General features: G+C 36.2%; 1 protein-coding gene across 1 annotated transcript in view; it reads right to left on the bottom strand.

Annotated features, from left to right (window-relative positions):
• The window catches only part of LOC138321833 (poly(rC)-binding protein 3-like), a 223,302-nt gene that overhangs the window by 118,132 nt on the left and 82,664 nt on the right, over nt 1-22,506 (bottom strand). Inside the window, exon 3 of the mRNA XM_069265822.1 lies at nt 20,826-20,871. The gene's annotated coding sequence lies outside the window, so the exon portion shown is untranslated. The remainder of the gene's footprint in view (nt 1-20,825; nt 20,872-22,506) is intronic.

The following is a 22,506-nucleotide window of genomic DNA, read 5'->3' as shown; positions in this document are numbered from 1 at the left end:
TGAGATGTTCAATCTCAGTCAGCCACTGTTTGGGGCTCCCTAGGGGGAAATCGTAAAATGTATTTGCAATTTTGCACCAAATGACTGGTAAAACATGCAGGTTGACTTTGTCGCTTTTTCTGAATGATATAGTATATGCCTTGTCCATTGATCTTCATCATGCTACATACAATGGCAACAGCAGCACCTAAGCATCAGTCACAAGTGTCCGTTTCTGTAGCTTTATCATATGGCTTAATCACCTTTAGGTATTTTCTTTTTGACATTAGCTGTTCTGTCAAATTTAATTTTAGAAGATCTCAATTCAGGTTCTGACAAAAATATTGTGAAAATGTAAATGGACTCTTTCTCATGAAAATTTGCTGTCCAAACCCTTCAAGTCTTTATGATATGTACAGTTACAATCAGACAGAATTATATCTTGATTGCTGAAGTCTTTGATAGCACATTTCCAAGCTAACAAATCTTAAAGATGCTTGCCCCAAGCCTAATAACATTAAAGTGTCAAGCCCCATTATTTGTCTCCATTTATCAAGTCAAGGATTCTAGCACTTGATTGCTACCTTCTTTTCTTAATTAATACCATTTTATTTCAATATGTGATATGTCTTATCCCAAAGGGAATCCAAAGTGATTTAAAACAGTTATAACGAATCCAAGCGACAACTTAAAACAACAAGAAGGGACACATAAACCATTCGTACCTGGCTACAAATCACAAATCAACAGATTTTTATCAGCAAATTTTTAAACAAGGTTTTTACAGGTTGTCAAGTGTTAAACTATTTCGTTATAATCTAAATTCATTAGAAATTGTAACCATCTTTTATTCTTTCTTTTTTCCATGAATAATTTATCATTAGAATCAAAGGTCTCAGGATTAGTTAAGAGTTCCATTAAATCAAGTTAAAATGCATCAAAGAAGAAACTACTTTTTGCGAGAAATCTGAGTGTCCTTAAAAAGGCACATTTAGATGGTTTAGGTCATACATCTCAATTTAAAACGATTAATGTTCTGGTAAAATACAAGTTCCTTGGTTTAAATCTTTAATGGTTATCATGGGCAAGGTGTAAAAAGGTCAATGGCTACCATGGACAAAGTGTACACAGGTCAGTGGTTGCCATGGACAAAGTGTACACAGGACAATGGTTACCATGGACATAGGGTACCAAGGTCAATAGTTACCATGGGTAAAGGGCACAAAAAAACAATGGGTTACCATGGACAAAGTGTACAAAGGTCAATGGTTACCATGGACAAAGGGTACAAAGGTCAATGGTTACCATGGGTAAAGGGCACAAAAAACAATGGGTTACCATGGACAAAGGGTACAAAGGTCAATGGTTACCATGGACAAAGGGTAAAAAGATCAATGGTTACCATAGACAAAGTGTACAAAGGTCAATGGTTACCATGGACAAAGTGTACAAAGGTCAATGATTACCATGGGCAAAGGGTACAAATGTCATTGGGTTACCATGGGCAAAGTGTATAAAAGTCAATGGTTACCATGGACATAGGGTATAAAAGGTCAATGGTTACCATGGTCAATGGTTACCATGGTAAAGGGCACAAAAAAACAATGGTTACCATGGACAAAGGGTACAAAGGTCAATGGTTACCATGGACAAAGGGTACAAAGGTCAATGGTTACCATGGACAAAGGGTACAAAGGTCAATGGTTACCATGGACAAAGGGTACAAAGGTCAATGGTTACCATGGGTAAAGGGCACAAAAAAAAATGGGTTACCATGGACAAAGGGTACAAAGGTCAATGGTTACCATGGATATAGGGTACAAAGGTAAATAGTTACCATGGGCAAAGGGTACAAATTTCATTGGGTTACCATGGGCAAAGTGTATAAAAGTCAATGGTTACCATGGACAAAGTGTACAAAGGTCAATGGTTACCATGGACAAAGTGTATAAAAGTCAATGGTTACCTCGGGCAAAGCTTGGCTTATTATCATGGACATGGGATGCAAAGTCAGAATGAACTTCACAGATCATACCTCCAAAACTCCATAGATAAACTAAATTACTGCACTACTGATAGGTTGTGAGGTATTAATAAAGTGGGTTAATTGACAATTGTGCTAATTAAGTTTAGAGCAATGGCAATCATTGGATAATAAAACAGTTGTAGGTGAGAATGTAAAGAAGCCCAAGCTAGCGCGGGTAAGATACTAGAGCAGCCATTATCACCGGTAATCCAAACACAAAGTTTCAAGTGTCACATGAAATAAGGCCTTTTATCATCTTCACTATTATAACCTGGTGTATTATCCTACTCCACCAGACGCAAGAGTTCCGTCACAGAAAGGTTTATCGGTACTGGTATAGCAGTAACGTTTGAGGAGCGTTTCTCCAGGGCCTGCTAAAGATGTCAGCACCAGTAGAACTTATACCATCCAAGGTCTCTGTATTTACCACTCACTCCCTTATCTACATAAGTTCTATACTGTAATTACAATTTTTTGACGTGATTCAAATTTTCACCTAATTTCACAAGAGAGGTTGAAGGCAAATTCAAATTTTAGCGAATAATTGTAAAATGGTATATAGAAATGCACAACTTTCCTTGATTGGGAATTTATGTATTAGCGCATTTGTTGAAAATAAAGACGCAAAATATTGTATACCTCTAAATTCCAGTCCCTTTTATACTTGGAAAAACAAGTTTAAACTCATTCATCCATTTTTTCTCCAATACTTCACAGGGATATCCTGTTGTTGCTTGTAAAAAGACAACTTTTACTACTGGGGTAGACAGTTCACACAGGCTTGACAATAACATGACATATCAACATATACCGAGACTGTTGTGGGCGTTGTCATTAATTTTGATGCATGGCGATGTCACTGTGATAATGACGCTATGAACATAATTCTTAACAACTGTATTTTTCTTAACCCTCTTGAAAAATTTTGGTCTTCAATGCTCGGGTTGACCGGCCAAAATCTTTCACTTGGGTTGAGAAATCCCTGTCCACTTGCCAGTCCATATGTAAGTTTCTCTTAGTTACTTAAACTTATCCTCTTGATGTTGTTTGAGTTTGGGAATTTTATTCTGGACAATTTATCTTGTATTTGTGTCTTGATTAATAATTCAATTTTGCTTGTTACGAGCATTTTCATTGGCTTAAAAATTTACTTTATCAGCCCATAAAGGAAAAAATGGCGTCGCTGTTTATAACGTTGCTCCTGATTGGCTGAGATGACGGCGTAATGATTTCATAGACAAAAGAGTCCCATAATGAATTTTGAATATTGAAGAGATTATCTTTAGTAAATTGAATTATAAGGATTAATTTGAATATATTTTTTATGTTATGGAAATATAACACAAAAATCTGAGTGTACTCTCTCATCATTATTTAGAGTACACTCAGATTTTTGTGTTATATCTCCATAACATAAAAAATCTATTCAAGTTAATCTTAAATAAACTTTGTCTTTTTAATTATAAAGAAAGGTTCATGCATATTTTTGCTCAATGTTGCATTCTCCGAACATTTTCAAGTTCTTTTTTGTATCTTTCCTGTGTCGTGTAAATTATGAATTTTTCAATAATACAAACTTTGCAAAGAAACTTAATGAAGCATAAGTAATTACTTATTAATTAATTTTATTGTAGTTATTGTGTTAAGAATGTGTTAGAAATCAAATTGAGGTTGAAAGAAATCCTTAAATCACTTGAACATGGAATCACTTGGGCAATTTGGTCTTACCTGAAAGCTACACTTTGCAGAATATGACAATTAAGGACAAATATATGGGAATCTATCTAAAGTTCATTTTTTCCCCCCAGTCCACTCCACAGAAATATCGGATTACTGTTTTTGGAAATAAAAAGCACATCTCTCACCAGCAACAGGGTTCTTAAACACTTGCTATGACTGTTAAAGTGACAGTTAGTACCTTAAGTGAAATTGGATTACCTCCCTTCCTACCTATTTTGACTTGTAACAATGCCATTGTACTTTACACACAAACACATCGGGCAGAGTTTTACAGCCGTGTTCATTAAACTGAGATGTCTTACGTCTGTTTGACCACCTTTCTCCACCTTTTAAGATAAACTAATTAGTTATACTGAATTTAGGGACAATTAAACCGAACTTCTAGACCAAATATAGACAATAGTTTTTATGTTGGTTCTTAATTGTTTCTAAAGAACTCACACCTATAGATAACGACCAAACATTAAAATGATTCAGGATACAAGGTCAAGTTTCATCAATATATTCTTAACTTTCCACAAAATTCTTAAGTTAAACTTTTCTAAGAAAAGTAAGACAGAAGATATGGGACAAATATTTTGTAATGTTTACCTATGGAATTGGTACTCATTCTCATTCTGCACCCCCTGAAATTCATAATGAACTATCATAGCATTTGAACTGGAAGAGTTTAAATGTGTCTTGAGGGGTGAATTAAGGAATTATTTTTCAAGTGTAAAACACCTGGAAACTCAGCTGACTTTATAAGACACTAACTGAAAATATAAAAAGATGTTACATAAGTAAAGATATCTTTGTAATTACAAAACAAGTACAGAAAAAATCTAAGTAGATCTTTAAAAAGAAATAAAATAATTTACACATTATGAGAGATATACAAGCTAAAAAAGTTCTATCCTAAACCATCCTAATTTTCCATTATCTTTAATGCATAACTGGCACTTTATCTTAACAGTCATCTTAATATTCCATCATCTATAATAAATTATTTCCTAAATAGCATTTTTATCGTATCCAATTGCCAATATCTATCACATATACATACACATGGTTGTGAGATGCAGTAAAATATGCAGCACTCTTTATAAATTCTGTGGGGATTGGATGTGATAAGATTTCCTGGTGTTGTAGAATTATACGAAAATTCCATCAGGATGGCTATACTAGGACTCCCCAGTGGACTGTGTGTACATTCGACAGGATATTGGGCCGGGGAGATGTCAATTACACTACTATTGAACAGCACATAAACCTATCACAATTCTCTCAAGCCAGACTAACATCTCCGCAATCCAACACTTTTTTTTTCTTTCTCTGTCTCTGCGTTTCTCCCCCTCGATTGAAAAGCTCGGCGCTGTATATCATACCCTAGGCCAATCCCATTACGCTATCGGTGATTATTCGATATTCAAATCTGAGATTTATTTCAAATTATGTCATTTTGAGTTACGCGTCATGTGCTACAAAGGCCATATGTAAGGTATCGCTTTCTTTGGAGCCTAGTCAACCAGGGAATCGTCGGTGTTATAAAACATCAAACTTCATGGTTAATAAGGTAAATTAGAGTTATCTCCCTTTGATCAGTCTTGGTGAGTGACCTATGCGACCTTTGGCATTGGGATCACATGATGTGATTGATTTATCAGGAATGACTTTTATAACTCAATGGGATGCTGCACGTCAATCTTTTTTCCCCCGAGCAGGGAGACTGTGCGATACAAAATATATCGCAATGAATTTAACACCTGAAGCTGAGTTTAAACCGTTACTTAAATTTTGTTGTTGGTAACATTTGTATTCCAAAGATAATAAAGACATTATTTATTAATGATAGTTCAAATTTTAATTACGTCTTGCAGATCTATGGCAATCAAGAGGTACCAAAACCCTATATCCCTAAGGGTTCAAAAAGATCCACATCTGAAATATAGATGATACAAGAGTAACATGTGTAGCGTCCGACATCTTTTGTAGTGGGCGCGACTTGTGAACGACTAAAAGGGAAATCTATCTGATGTATAGAGCAGCTTATTGATAAAGTAATGTAATCATTTCAGCACCTGCAGACACGACATGGTGTGTCGTCTGCTTCTTTGGTCTGTACCGACTCCCATCTGGGCAAGGTCCAAACTTTAACAGCAGTAAGTGGATAAGATTTCTCCAAGTCTGTGTGTTTTGTTATGATCGAAGTTTCTACAGGGAAACAAAATGATATTAAATCATACAAATAATCTGCTGTCGTGTTATTAATGTAAAACAGTCATCTACCTGTCGTACATACAAGTATAATCACAAACATTTTTTTGCATAAGCATAATCTATGGTGGTGCATCAGAACTTGCAATTTTGAACACAAATCCATTGTTGATGCACATATTAGACTCATTTCATTGTGACTCCAAAATCCCACCAGACAGTTGTACAGTACACAGTTATAATAAGCATGATTAAAGCCATGGACAATATAAGGGTACAGTACGGGAGAATTAAGTCAGTGCTATTCTATATCTGTCAGTATGAAGCAATACATAGCTCTGAATATTTTAAAACAAATTCAAGTAAGGAGCAATTTGACTTAAGTCGGTTGTTTTCTTTCTGTTTTGAGAAATCAGGGTATGGCCTTTAGATGGTAATGGTATATACTTTCATTTGTAGGAAGAAATTTTCATGATTTCCACCTTGGTACCTATTCTTGGGGAGAAATGTTCGCCGATTTGTAATTTCCAACTGTAATAAGATGCACAGTTTATTTTACTTGTCATTCGTTCCATTCATTTATGGGTATTTGATTTTGCAGAAATGAACTTGACCGTGAATATTGTATATAGGTATGAATAAATAAATGTGTAAGAAGAGCTAGGATTTCCTTACGGCCCACATATCTGAATCCTGACAATACACCAGCTGAAGCCCAGACAAAATGACCAATCCTTATGCTTCTCCACATAAAACAGAAATAAACTGGTGATGGATTCTTCAGTCTGACTATAATTCTTTTGTGGAAGGATTCGTTTTATGTCCGACAGGAATCGGCCTTTAGCCTGGTGTCATCTTAGTAAGTATGAGAGCCTATAATAATGATAGTTCTTTGATAATTATTCATCCAATATTCTACAGATAATTTGTCATTACTTAAAGCCCTCAAAGTTTATCATCTTGGTCCTAATGTAGCATAAATGTTTCTCTTGATCCATTCCTTTATCATTAGCTCTGCCTAACTAGGCTTCAATCAATTTCTGTCTTTGTTTAATTCAAAAGAATAATAGTCATTGAGGGAATTTAAATGAGATTTCCAGGAACATCCATTTCTGTGACAATAGATTCTGTATGTTGGAAGGCTGTTACGGTCTGGAATTGATCTACAACACAGAGAAAGTCTTCATAGGGCATTTATCATCAGGGGAGATAACTCTAGAGTTATGAGAGTAGCTGTGACATCAGGAAGTGTATACAGTAATTCCACCAGAACGAGATGTAGAAGCCCTTGAAATTTCCTACCGGAGTTATTTATAATCATCAAAACATTATCTAACTCAAGAAATAATGATTGAATTTAAAACAAAAAAAAAGCCTACAACACAAGATATAAATGTCACAAGCTTGTCACCACCATGTGATTTTAAATGCACCAATCAGAGGCCTTCATGGGCATCTTGAATATCGGATCTAGAAAATTTGTATGTTTTAGAATCGAGGCAGGGCGGATGGCAAGAATTAAGTATATAACTTTGGAAATAATAAGAATTGAAAGAACAAGAAGGTGTTACCATAGAAACCAAAAGTTTTGAAAGCCATTGAAGGTGTTACCATGGAAACATCCACTGCTGACAGGATCTCAAAGTGTTACCATTTGGAAACAACTAGGATTTGCAGGAAATTGAAGCATTGAAGCATTACTATGGAAGCAATCAGGACTTGCAGGATCTTGAAGTGATACAATAGAAACAACCAGTTTCAAAAGCAACTGAACTGCCAACAAAAACTTTACAATCATTACTTATACTATGAAATTTTAGAGATCATATCATAATTCCAATTTTTCTTTAGGACTGAATACAATAAGATAAGTTAATTTTCTTGGCTACTTGACAAACCAAGAACAACTCAAGACAATAACATCCACACGCATTTTATTATATACATGCAACATTTCCAACAGACAATCAAAGAAGATTAACCTTGTTAAGACAACAATAATGATTAAATAAAAAATATTAATTAAATTAACAACAGCATCAGATACATTAATCTGCTTAAGATATATTTTAGTAGGTTCATAGGACTTTAGCTCTTTATGTCAGCGAAATAATTAATAGATACCGAAAGTACATGCTGTTCCACTTGTCATTGTTTTCCATTGATTAATTAACCAAAATCTAGTATCATATATCCTTATATAGGAGCAGAAGATCACTACATAATCTATTGTGTGAGGTAGGTACGCTCTAGATACTCCTTCATACCCAAACATCAAATGGGACAATGTTCTATACACAACGAAAGCATTAGGTTAAGACTAGGCTAATCAATATCTCCAAAAGTAATTAATTTTGTTCCAATTGATAAATATTCATTGCTTTTCCATGAAATCAAATACAGCTTAAATTCGAGAAAGTCTGACAGTGAGAAAGTGCTGCGTTTGATATGTGACCACAACATGGCGGTACTAATGAAATTAGACCCGAATTTCATGCCAATTTCTGGACCTTATATGGAGTGATTGATTCTTATATAAAACACGCAATGTCTGATAAAGACTTAAAGATCCTCTTACGTTCTCTATCACAGCAAGGTAGGATGGGACGTTGTGGGATACGACATGAGGGGACATCACAGAATGGTAGCGGGACCAGAAGGATTGGACGAGGGTATTACAGGAATGGAGGAGGGTGCAGAATGATACAGGGTGCAGGACAAGACGGATAAGCTAGGGTAATACTATATGTCCCCCCCCCCCACTCCAGTTCAAAATACTTCAAAAAATACCAATAGTATGACTGATATATAGAAATTCAGAAGTCATGCTTTTGTTTCATTAAGCAGCTATGGAAACTAATTTCATATGAATTTCATTTTTCGAAGAAGACAGATTTTTCAATACACTTGCTGATAAATAGGTAAAATTTCTTAATCTCTTCCTTGGTTTGAGCTCTGATTGAAAACACACTGGGAATAGAACCCACATTTCTTATCTCAACCAATTAGGCCAATAAAACCCAAGATAGTTATGGAGCCAGCACAATCATGTTCTGCAAATTTTTGAAAATGTCCTCTTTTCCGTCTGGAAGGATTATTGTCATTGAAAATGTCACCTTAAAAGTAATTTGAAATCGTGTTGGATTCATTCCCCGCCAGACAGATTAGGACTGAGGTATTGAATGTGATGTGCCATTACCCTGACCTCGCCTGGCCTCTGATGACCTTGGTGAGTGACCTCTGTGACCTTTACGACCAGGCTGACCAACTTACTGGGTGTAAATCATCAGTGATTAAGGTATGATTTCCGGCCCAGACTAATATAAGAGAAAATCCCTGCACCCCTTATAAATGAATAAAGCTTTCGATTATTTCTGATTCGGTTGTATCCTGAGGTGGAGAGACTGATCACTCCATCCACGGAGAAGGGATATTGGTGTAACAACGTCATCACTCCACCGAAATAACACTAATGAAAAAATACACAAATCTACCTGGTCACCCCTGGGGACCTGTACTGAGGAAATATAGCTTTGTTGAGCAACAATATCATCCAATTCTACCTGGTCACCCCTGGGGACCTGTACTGAGGAAATATAGCTTTGGTGAGCAACAATATCATCCAATTCTACCTGGTCACCCATGGGGACCTGTACTGAGGAAATATAGCTTTGGTGAGCAACAATATCATCCAAATCTACCTGGTCACCCCAGGGGACCTGTACTGAGGAAATATAGCTTTGGTGAGCAACAATATCATCCAATTCTACCTGGTCACCCATGGGGACCTGTACTGAGAAAATGTAGCTTTGGTGAGCAACAATATCATCCAAATCTACCTTGTCACCCCAGGGGACCTGTACTGAGGAAATATTGTTTTGGTGAGCAACAATACCATCACTCCTGGGGATCTGTACAAAGGAAATAGTGTTTTGGTGAGAGCAAAGGATCAATCACTAGTCAATATACTATGTGAGCAATACTCACTCTGTACAAAGGAAATAGTGGTTTGGAGAGCAAGGATCAACAATCTCATCACTCCTCAGGACCTGGACTAAGGAAATATAGTTTTTTTTCAGCAACAATGTCATCACCCCTGGTGATCTGTACTTAGATGTGGTCTACCCTCCTACACCACATTGTACTGATGACAAACACTGTTATTCATTCAGCAGGTATAAAAGGCTCTGGTATTGTCTCAACAAAATATTAAACTAAAGTTTGCCAGAAAAAGGGGTGCTTGAAAGGGACATATATTTAAGTATCTGGCCCGGTTTTAAATAGTCTTTAGTTTAGACTTAGCCAATCACAGATGAGGTTACAAAACGTTACCAGGTATGTCATTTTTGATTGGCTGGGAAAAAATTTAAGTCTGTTTCATGATCCTGCCGTCTGGCTTCCCTAAACAACACCTACAATCCTTGACAGGATACAAGTTGGTCCTTTTATTTAACACACCTATAATCTTCTGTAGCAACAGAATGAAGTCCCACTAACACGTTACAACATCAGCAGTAATAGGATGGTGATCCAATAGATTAACAGTACCTGGTCTTTGTCCTGTTCCCAGGTGACCCATCACTCTGGTTGGCCTTCCATTAGCGCGGCCACGCTCTGCCTGAACCCACTGCCCATTACAGGGGAGCCACAGCAACAACCACTTATCTCACGGCCCATCCATCACGGGTTCGCCATCACAATGGTAATCACGCCATCATCTGGCTCCCCTAGAGAACAATCTCGGATCTTCTTGTCAAGACATCTATGTTATTTGCAAACCTCACAGTGTTTTCATATCTAAAGCTCAGCATTTTGTGTTATATTTTTGTTTGGTTTCTAACATTATGAGACAATAGTTACATGTCTGCTGTTATTCAATCAAAACAAAAATTGTTCCATTCGAAAATTCTATTTGCAGAAATGTCATCGCGATTTTATCCCATCAAAATTGAGTGTGCTGTTCATATTATATTAAAATCAAACCCAAAAAGAATTTAAAATTCTTTTCATTCTAAGACATGCTCCTATGACTGCCAACTGAAGATGGTAAAGTTTCAAAGACAGATTGTAGTCCAAATGTAAATACTTTTTCTTAATTTCCAAAGTTTATCTTTCACTACAAAATTATCAAAGTCAGCAGTATCTGCCTTAGAATGTGTATTTTTATTGCATCCAAGGAAATATTTCAAATTAAGGGTTCTAATTCAGATTGAAATCTTAATTAACGGAATTCTCCCCTGCAGTGTCTCTAATCCTTCATTTCGAAAATTAGACCCACACAGCTATCTCTCTCATGCCTGCACCACTTAAGCCCCTGTTTATCTTCGACAGAAACGTCATCTCTTTACCACATTTTATTGACACCGATTCTAGAGCATCATAATGTTTGGAGGCCCCCCTACAATCCTGTCTTATTGTAGGTGAATGCCATAGAAAGCTGAGCTCATACCAAATGACAGCCTAGCCTTCAGCGGTAGTATCTTAAGGAGAAAGGCTGTCACAAAAATTATCCCCAATAAATACTGGTAACCATGGCAACCGAGCAAACTAAAGAACAAACAGTCGGGTTAGCCCAATAATCCAACAGTCATTCGTTGTTCCATGAAGATTCCATGTTCATCTACGTCTGTTTGCTAATCCAAATCCTGCAGTACTTTGCTGCTTGATGATTCAGAGTTGTTGCTTTTTTATTTTCCTCTAGGAAATTGTTTTCGAAGATAGTATTTTTAATATTTCGTAGTTTGTAGTTGTGATGTACAGTGAAGGAAAATTACAGTGTGGATGAGAGTCCAGTGGTTGGAGCGAAATAAACCAAATCTTGGAGGGAGAAAGAATAGATATTGACATGGCACATTAGGTATCAAATAGCCCGTGATTTTCAATTATTTGATTATCCAATTTATAACGGGTCTCTTGAATGAACAATAAATAAATGTCTCACATCTAACATATGTATATACAATTTATTCAAAGACTCCAAACTTTGACAAAGATATTATCTTTAATCCAATGCAATACCAGTTAATGAACCATTACAAACATGAAGCCATGTTTTTTATAAGATTTTGATATTAAAGATTTTCTTTAAATACCAAAAAGCCCTCTTCAAGTCTGTTATTTCCTGAATATCCAAAGATGGTTCATTAAAAGGTTTCTTAATATTCAAAATTTTATTTTATATAAAACAAAGTTAGTCCTCTTCAAGTTTGCTGAACATCCAGAGACTATAGCTTTTTGGGAAACTATGGTTGATTTGTACCAGATCTATGGCAGTGGGTGATGTAGCAGACATAGGAAACTGTACTAGTCTCAATAACCAGTGTATTGGTGCATGGATGTGTGAATTAGAATTGTCATCGTCACCTCAGGCTCAAGTTCTGACCGACACATTCCATTACCAAGCAAAAGGCTCATCAGAAATTCATCACAACGTATTGATAACTGACCATTTCCAGGACAAATTGCTTCCAATAGTCGAGTCAACGTTTTGACACCATTTTGTTTCCTGTTGACAGACGATATATACAGAGAGTGGAGTGGACAATATGAAACCCTCTGGGAAAACCTAGACAAAATGTTCACACCTAAGGCTTGAGACAATGCAGTATTTTGGGGCTAATTTTGTTAACTAAAAGTCAGTGAACTCGATTCAGCTACAGTGGCTGAGTGGTACAAAAATATTACAAAAATCCCTGAACTTCTGTGTCACGAATTTGAAACACAAGTAAAGCAGTTACCATCCAGATACTGACTACAGGTTGGTGGTTTTTATCTGTGTACTCTCATTCTCCTATAGCTCCCAAACCTAGCACATCCTTAAATGATCAAACACACAAACGTTTTTATCTGTGAACTCCCAATTCTTTTCTTGCTCCTTTAAACTAACACATCCTTAAATGACTGAACATGCAAACAAACTAATATAATTATTCAATTATATAAACAATGGGAAAATTTGAAAGCTACCTGTGATTTTATCCCTACGGAGCTAAAGCTAAAGGATATGTATACAATCTACAATATGCTGTATAAGATCAGAACAGGAGAAACATTCCCAACTTAGAATTTCCAATACATTTTGCTGGGAGTAAACATGGGCGGAGCTTGTTGATGCGTTTCGTGGGAGATGTATCGAGCAGGCATGGTGCATACAACAATCTATTAAAATACTCATTAAAGATTCAGTTGAGACTTTAATGAACATTCCCCCAGCTTGTAATCTAAAAATTTATTTTTTGATGAGAACTTGGATCTCTGAGCACCTGTGGTGACGGCAATGTCTCGACTCTGAGTTATCTATCGAAGGCTCTTAAAAGTAATTCAGATCGAGGCACAAATGTATCTCGTGTTTTCGGTAAAGCCAGGAACACTGGTGCCGTCTCCATTTGGATTGATGTGCGAACGATGGCACTTTACTCAATAAAAGTATGTTCTTCAGGTGACCCCGAAACAAGCACCTGCACTAAACTGTCTGATTTAATGCATCAGCACTAAGTCTTTATATTCCCCAGAAAATCCTTTAGAATACACCACCCACTTTTCTGATCTTATATCAAGATACAATTGTCACATTGACCTTATTGTCACCTTGACCTTTTGGCATAAACCAATCAACACCCAGAAAGTTACTCATAAAAAGAATCAATCCTATTTATCTTCCATTTGCTCTCTAAAAAAAAATTACAGAAATATTACAATATAATTTCATATGCCGAAATTTTTCATCAAAAGAATTATTTTTTCAATTTGTAATTTCTGATAATCAAAGTGCCAAGGCCACTCATAGATGCTGTAAATGAAGGACTCAAACAAAGGAATAAAGAAATTGGTTTTTCATTTAAATATAGAATTTAGTAAACTATACATTAGTGTGCAGTGTTGAATTTCAGAGTTTAATAAAAAATATTTACGATATGAAAAATAAAATGGTTGAACCTAACCTTAGACATCTCAAAGACTCTGTTTAATAAAAGTATCTACTTGGTTCCTCTAAGTTTTCTGGCTGACATCACAGTAACATGGTCGTACAGTATAACCAGGGTTATTAGATATATAATAAACATAAAATTACTATAACAACAAACTAATCTAATCGTAATACAACATAATAATAACTTGTCAAGCTTCATTGAAATTAAACCAAGCATAAATAATATCTTCAATATCTGAAATAAGGCCTTGCCTCTACTATACTTGTATACTGTAAACTTGGGTGAACTTTCTTTCGCGGCAACTTGATTTCCCGATTTCCGTTTCAAAATAGTTTTGCGATGATTAAGTTTCGCAGATTTAAAATTAAATGGAAATATCTTTGAAGGCATAATGCTGCAAGAATTGTAGAAGATATCAATAGGCAGAGACAAACTGTCGCAAATTTACCTGGACCGCGAAATTTGTGAAAATAAATCACACACGAAAGAAAGTAGATTTACAGGATATAGTAATCCAGAGAACAACTGTGAAGGAGTCCAACGTTCCCTCTCCACGTAATCTCTCAGGGGATTATGAGATAGGCAGCCATTGATTTAATCTCTCAGGTGATTATGGGATAGGCAGCCATTGATTTAATCTCTCAGGGGATTATGGGATAGGCGGCCATTGGTTTAATCTCTCAGGGGATTATGGGATAGGCAGCCATTGATTTAATCTCTCAGGGGATTATGGGATAGGCGGCCATTGATTTAATGAGGAGAAAATGAGAGTTGTAGAAAAATTGACATCAATCAATGGCTTCCTATCTCATCTAGGGTTGTTGTAGTATCCGATTTTAATGGAGCAAGAAATAAATAAAATATTATTAGTTTAATATAATTGTGATTTATCTGGCTGTTGGTAAGCCCCTGACACTTAGAACATTGTATATTGATGGGAGAGTTGGGGAGGGGGCGGGCGCTACACTTTTCCTATTTAGAAAATCATAAGAATGAGAACAGGGCCACTTAAAAAATTGAAAAAATAAAGGGGTGTAATATAGAAGCAAACATTTCACAAAATTCTTGCACAAAGTAAGCCATTAATCAATATGCACAAAGAAATCAAATACAGAAACATACAGTTTTCATTGTTACAGTGTGCATTATTAATTTGAGGAAGTGAAATTGAACATTCCAAAATGAGGAAGGGGTTGGTTATAGGGACCGGGGCACTTATTTGTTCCAATACGGTATATACAAGGTATTTCTGTGCCTGATAGAGATGCTGTATTATTAAGTACTAATTACCCTGTATAGAAATACATCTGTAACACATTGCAACTATGAATAATAACATTCAAACAGCAACCAGCTGTATTGCAGCGGCCTAAAAAGCTAACATAAACAACGATATGTACGAACAAAAATAACAGTCCTGTGGTTTTTAGAACGCATTAATCATCGTAACAAAGATATAAAATTGGAAGGAAAGAAAGAAATAATGGATGAGCGGTTTCTTGAAGACATTAATCATTCACTGGCATTCCTTTAATATCTGAATTTACAATTCTATATCAATGTTGTGTATGTGAGTTGGGGTTCCATGTGGCACTTTCGCTGTCAATATTAAATTGTTACTCTTCAGCATTGGAGGTTGTTTTACGGGCATCTTGTGACAGGGTTATGAGCTAAGTCCGAGAAATCGCAGCAATGTGGCCAAATTCGGCACCAAGACCATAATGCATTGGCTCCAACGAGACCAGGTTCGCTAAGTACCTCTTCTTGGTAAAATCAGACAAAGGACCACATTATCAACCCGTTATGGAGTAGAAGAGACCATTTGATACATCAGTGAAGCAGAAAGTAAAGTAAGTTCCAAATAAAGATGAGAACACATTTGCCCCGATAAGCGCCCATGTCCCTATAAGTGCCACTCCTCCTTTTGAACCTAAATTTCAATTGCATAAATGTCCATTTTTTTGTCTATGACTTCATAACCCTAAAATATATTGAGAATAATGCTTATAATTTAATTTAGATAACTCAATCAGGTACTAATTAGGCATGCATTTCCTTGATTTTACTTACTTTTACAATAAAACAAATTGAGTTGTGGCGCAGTGATATCTTATCCAATAGTTCAGTTTGGCCAATGACTGTGCCGCTTTTAAAATAACCCGCAAAAACGTTCTGTATGTACGGCATAATACTTGACGCACAATTTTTTCAGTCTATGGAAAAATAACCTCAAAGATCCAACCAATAGAAATGAGTGGAACATCTGAAATTAAATTTTTTCATTTTCATGATGGAGGTATCAAAATTGAAGAGCATTGCTGGTCGTCATGGAGTTGACAGAATATAAAAATGATTTTTAAGTGCCATGTCAGGTCAGCCAGGCACTGACCCTCTAGTCCCATCCATTGTTTAAGAACTTCGTAAATACTCCCATAAATATCGCACCCAGGCAAGGACTGGAGTAAGCTTGATAGGAAAACGATCATCAAGGGATTTTAAGTCATAGAAACACTTGTAAGGTTAAAACTAGGAGTCGTCATTCAGGATCTGTTGTTAATATGGAAGACATTTACAAGACTAAACTCAGAAAATCCTCCAGCTGAAATATTATCTTGTCAAAACCCAAACCTGTGAGCTTCCTATCGTGTTTTTATAACCTTGAATGCTTTAGAGGACAACTAATAATGCAGTAGACAGATACTCTAGATCCCCTAATGCATTCTTATTTATATCAGTTTAACATCAAATTAATAAACAGGGTCATTTAAGGACGTGCCAGGTTTGTTGGTGGAGGAAAGCCAGAGTACCAGGAGAAAAACCACTGAAACTTGTAGCTGGATCTGCTTTGTTCAATGACATCTTTAAAATGAACTTCATCAGTGACAGTTAAATATTCATCATCGCCTTGCTAGGTTTTTCAAGAGATATAACCTTGTTGTCGCTGGTGGCTATCTTTAATTAACATCATAGGAGATAACCACAACAGCATAGACTTGTCATTTCTCTTTATTTTGGATATTTACAGGTAACTTGGTAAACACATAGTCTATGGATTACTATCTACAAAAGTTAAATCCATCCAATTTACTAAATAGAGAGAGTGTTAAGATTACATCTACCTATTTAATAAGCTGGTAAATTGATTTTGATTACCATGTCAAGACTAGTTAAGATTTCACAAAAAGACGTATCACAGTTGTAGAGTAATTGACTATATTTATATATTGGCTTGATATATCATTTGTGAAAGCTGGATATAGGACAATTTTGATCAACTCTCATCTTCTTAAACAGACAATGATAAATAGCAACAGTAACAGGGATTGAAAGCACCTGATTTTCTTACATGTTCACAAATAATTTCTATAATTTATCATCTGCTAGTTAACCAATGTTAATTCATCCCCCCTAAATACACATTTGAACTCTTCCAAATCTATAGCAGGAAGAGTTCATTCTGAACTGAAAGGGGTGAATAGGTTAATATTAATCCTAAATACTTATTGCTTGGCCGTGTTATCGCATACCTTTTCCAGTCTAATACATCAATCTATTAGAATCAGCAGTACCAACAAAGGATGATCGAGAATTAATGGCTACATCCATCGCCAGAAGACATGCGGTAATTTGTTGAGTAAATCCCTGTACATCATTGCTTATCACTCGAGTATCATACAGATCAACTGTCTACACACATGAAAAGGCTGAAAAATTAATTCAAATGTCCATTGTAGTTGTAGCTGGTATGAATGTTTTAACACCAGATATTGGTTTTTGTATCATCATGAGTGTAAATAATCAGCCCCAGCATTGCTGATGGTCTCGGAGATATATGTATTCAGCTATCAACAGGCTATCGGACTGTATCTGCTTAAAACTACAGTAAATAATAAATCACTCCAGAACAACTTCTCTGATCCAGACGATCATCCAAATCTCAACATCACAAAAAACCTGGCATGAAAGTGGGTTTATTATTTATTAAGAACTATCGAAAAAAATTTTTTTTCAAAATTGACATGCATTCATCAATGAAATCTAGTAAATGATCATTTTTAACCAACATGCTAACATCATCTTTCATTGTGGAACTAAAACTTAAATCAACAAGTATCCCTACTGAAATTTTAAGGCATCAATTAAAATATTAAAATATATATCACAGGAACTCTTACACAAGATTCCAACATTGCCTTGCACAAGACTCAAATCTGCCCTTGCTCAAAACTCAAAATAACCCTACCTCAACACTCAAATTAACCCATGATAAAGACTCAAATTAACCCTTGATCAGACTCAAATTAACCCTTCCTCAGGACTCAAATTAACCCTTCCTCAAGACTCAAATTAACCCTTCCTCAAGACTCAAATTAACCCTTCCTCAGGACCTAACCTTAAACCCTTCTCAGGACTCAAATTAATCCTTCCTCAGACTCAAATAAACCTTCCTCAGGACTCAAATTAACCCTTACTCAGGACTCAAATAACCCTATCTCAAGACTCAAATTAACCCTCCTCAGGACTCAAATTAATCCTTCTCAGGACTCAAATTACCCTTCTCAGGACTCAAATTAACCCTTCCTCAGGACTCAAATTAACCCTTCCTCAAGACTCAAATTAACCCTTCCTCAAGACTCAAATTAACCCTTCCTCAGGACTCAAATTAACCCTTCCTCAGGACTCAAATTAACCCTTCCTCAGGACTCAAATTAACCCTTCCTCAGGACTCAACTTAATCCTTCCTCAGGACTCAAATAAACCCTTCCTCAGGACTCAAATTAACCCTTCCTCAGGACTCAAATTAACCCTTACTCAGGACTCAAATTAACCCTATCTCAAGACTCAAATTAACCCTTCCTCAGGACTCAAATTAACCCTTCCTCAGGACTCAAATTAACCCTTCCTCAGGACTCAAATTAACCCTTCCTCAGGACTCAAATTAACCCTTCCTCAGGACTCAAATTAACCCTAGTTCAAGACTCAAATTAACCCTTCCTCAGGACTCAATGTACTAAACTAAACCTTTGAGTGTAATTTGTGTAAAAAAAATACACCAACACAGAAAAGTCATCACTATGGCTAATTAGAAGACAGGTTTGTAAGTAATTGATGGAGTCGGAGACGATTTGCTGCGAACATCTATGTTTACTTATATATTCGTGTTCCAACACAAGTATCCAGCTGGCAAAGACCGAAACTTTCCATCCTTAAACAAGCTTCACTTATTTAACCCACATCTGCGAAAACGAGAGAGAATCGATATCACATTCACAACTTGGCATTTTTTTTTAATTCTGAGATTCCAAATGAACTGTAAAATGGTAGTTCATTACAAGTTATTTGGATTCGCTTTGATCAGATGTCAAACTTGGATTACATCTACTTGTCAAACAAGCAACTAATTCGGGGTCGTTCCTGCCATAATTTTCGTACTTTCATTTTACAAGCATGTAACTGATCATGACCACTTCAACTGCGGTAGGTATTTTCATAGATGCATGCATGCCCTTAATTAAAGAGATGAATGAAGTAAAGAAACATTTTAAAATTATATTTGTTAGTTAATCAAAAATAAATTTTCGTGCATCTTTATTTATAGCTAAGAGACTTCAGTGATTTAAAAAAAAAAGATAATTTTAAAATCTATTAACTGTACTTTTTTTTTCAATTTTGATCTTGATAACTTATAATAAAATTTACCTTTATCTATAAAAATCTTCCTTCTATTCATAGTAAAGTGACCATGACCTGAGGAATTTAAGCTTCAATTTTGTATTTATAGAAATGACCTTGACTTATGTAACCCTGTCGTAGCATCAATCAATAGTTAAATTTTCCTTGGCATATGAAACCCTTTTTATATCCCAGTAAATAACATAACCTTAATTAATTCATCCCTGAAGACACATGTAGACTCTTCTTAAACAAAGAATAGATCAGTTCATGATGAAATTTCGGGGTGAAATCTGTTAAGCATGTTACCTACCTAATAATACCATGTGAAAGAATAATGTATATTCTGTATCTGCTATAATTAATATCTTCATCAACTTGTGTAGCGCACGGTAAATGATGTTTTAATTTTATTCCGACACACAGATCTGACATTTGTCTATTGACGTTTTACCTCCTATACAAATACCCTTTAAAATCCACACTTAACACGATACAGATTTGCTGAACAGGCGTTTTCGATTTGAATAGAACTTTTTTACAACATCTCAAACATTTCATTTCTGGCGTTTTGTACAACATTGAATAGAGAATTCATTTGTATATCTCAATAATTGACATGTGTTTTCTTTTCTAATAAAAACGCATCATCATTTGAACGACTAATGGGATTGAAACACCGGCTAGACATCGACACACGGAGAGTGTAAAGCATCAACTGAGCGACAAGTGTAGCGTTTTACCATTTAAAAGCTAATGGAATGCCGTCAATGATTTGACACCGTATATTACATACTGTTATTTTTATTTTAATTCATTTTCTGTTTCAATTACACATTCAGACACTGTCAATACCATAAACCCGGCCCGCTGTCACAGACACCATTAGACGTATCGCTGAGCAGAAAGCAATTATCACAATTCGCATCAAATTGTGTATCATTGTGATATGTGATTCTATCACACGTATTACCAAAGCAAATGAAGAGAAATATTACATGATACAACAGAATGTGTAAGTATGCAATATGCTTTGTATTTTAAACATAATTGTGATTTGCTTGCTTTAAAAGTAACTCTCTTTCCGGACACAAGTTTTACCAGAACCCATAGAATTTTTCAGTAATCAGTTAATTAACAAAAGATAGGTCTGATGGGCAAGTAGAGAATACATTTTTCTTAAAATTTCATATCCGCATTAATATATCATACTTGACAGATTTTTGCATTTGTGCTAAAATCTGACTGGCATAAAATAAGTAGACTGTATAAAAACTTACCTTAGAATTCCAATCAGCCAAAATAACTACCGTTAGGCCATCAACCCTGGAAAATAAAGAGAAACATCAATACATGTGTAGAGAAATTAATCAAAAGAAATAAAAGCAATTTGAATCAGCATCATTACAAATTCACAGTACACAATACTTCAGTGATTTCTAAAATCATATTGATGGCTGCTGGACTTCCCATAAGGATATTTTTCAAGACTTCATTAGTTATGAATGACATTCTAACAAGAATTTTTTTGTATGACAAACAAGAGGCCCAGAGGGCCTGTATCGCTCACCTGGTTTTTTGTTAGTAATTATCACAAGACTCTGACAATTAGAAAAATAAGCAAAATTGACTCCCAAAGTTTAATTTTGAATCACAACCATACAATGATGCTATTGATACCATACAAATATGCTATCCAATACATAGGTTCAGAGACAAAGTAATTTATATGAAAATAGTAGCCTAATTGACCTTTTGACCTCGCATCTATTGCCGTCTAAGGCCCCGGGGGTCAGCCCTATCATTTGTACAATTTCAAATCCCAACCCTATAAGGATGCTACCATTGCACTATAAGTGCTCTTCCATTCTTAGTTGCAGAGAAGAAGTCGTTTATATGGAAATAGCTAAATTGACCCCTTTTGACCCCCTCCTTCAGGCCCCCGGGGGGTCAGCCCCATCATTTGCAAAATTTTGAATCCAAACCCTATAAGGATGTAACCATTGCATTATGAGCGTAATCCCATGTTAAGTTGCAGAGAAAAAGTCATATATATATGGAAATTGACCACTTTTGACCCCGCCCCTCAGGCCCCCAGGGGGTCAGCCCTATCATTTGCACAATTTTGAATCTCCACACTATAAGGATACTACCATTGTATTATGGGTGCTATACCGTGCTTAGTTTCAGAGAAGAAGTCGTTTAAATGGAAATAGCCAAATTGGCCACTTTCGACCCCGCCCCTCAGGCCCCCTGGGGGTCAGCCCCATCATTTGCACAATTTTGAATCCCCACCCTATAAAGATGCCACCATTGCATTATGGGTGCTATACCATGCTTAGTTTCAGAGAAGAAGTCGTTTATATGGAAATAGCCAAATTGGCCCCTTTTGACCCCGCCCCTCAGGCCCCCCGGGGGTCAGCTACATCATTTGTACAATTTTGAATCCCCAACCTATAAAGATACTACCATTGCATTATGAGTGCTATCTCATGCTTAGTTTCAGAGAAGAAGTCGTTTATATGGAAATAGCCAAATTGACCCCATTTGACCCCGCCCCTCAGGCCCCCGGGGGGTCAGCCCCATCATTTGTACAATTTGAATCCCCACCCTATAAGGATGCTACCATTGCATTATGGGTGCTATCCCATGCTTGGTTTCAGAGAAGAAGTCGTTTATATGGAAATAGCCAAATTGACCCCTTTTGACCCCGCCCCTCAGGCCCCCGGGGGGTCAGCCACATCATTTGTACAATTTTGAATCCCCACCCTATAACGATACTACCATTGCATTATGAGTGCTATCTCATGCTTAGTTTCAGAGAAGAAGTCGTTTATATGGAAATAGCCAAATTGACCCCATTTGACCCCGCCCCTCAGGCCCCCGGGGGGTCAGCCCCATCATTTGTACAATTTTGAATCCCCAACCTATAAGGATGCTACCATTGCATTATGGATGCTA

The sequence above is a fragment of the Argopecten irradians genome, chromosome 4, assembly GCF_041381155.1.
Source record: "Argopecten irradians isolate NY chromosome 4, Ai_NY, whole genome shotgun sequence".
Taxonomy (NCBI): Eukaryota; Metazoa; Mollusca; class Bivalvia; order Pectinida; family Pectinidae; genus Argopecten; species Argopecten irradians.
This window is presented reverse-complemented; position numbering and strand designations above follow the sequence as displayed.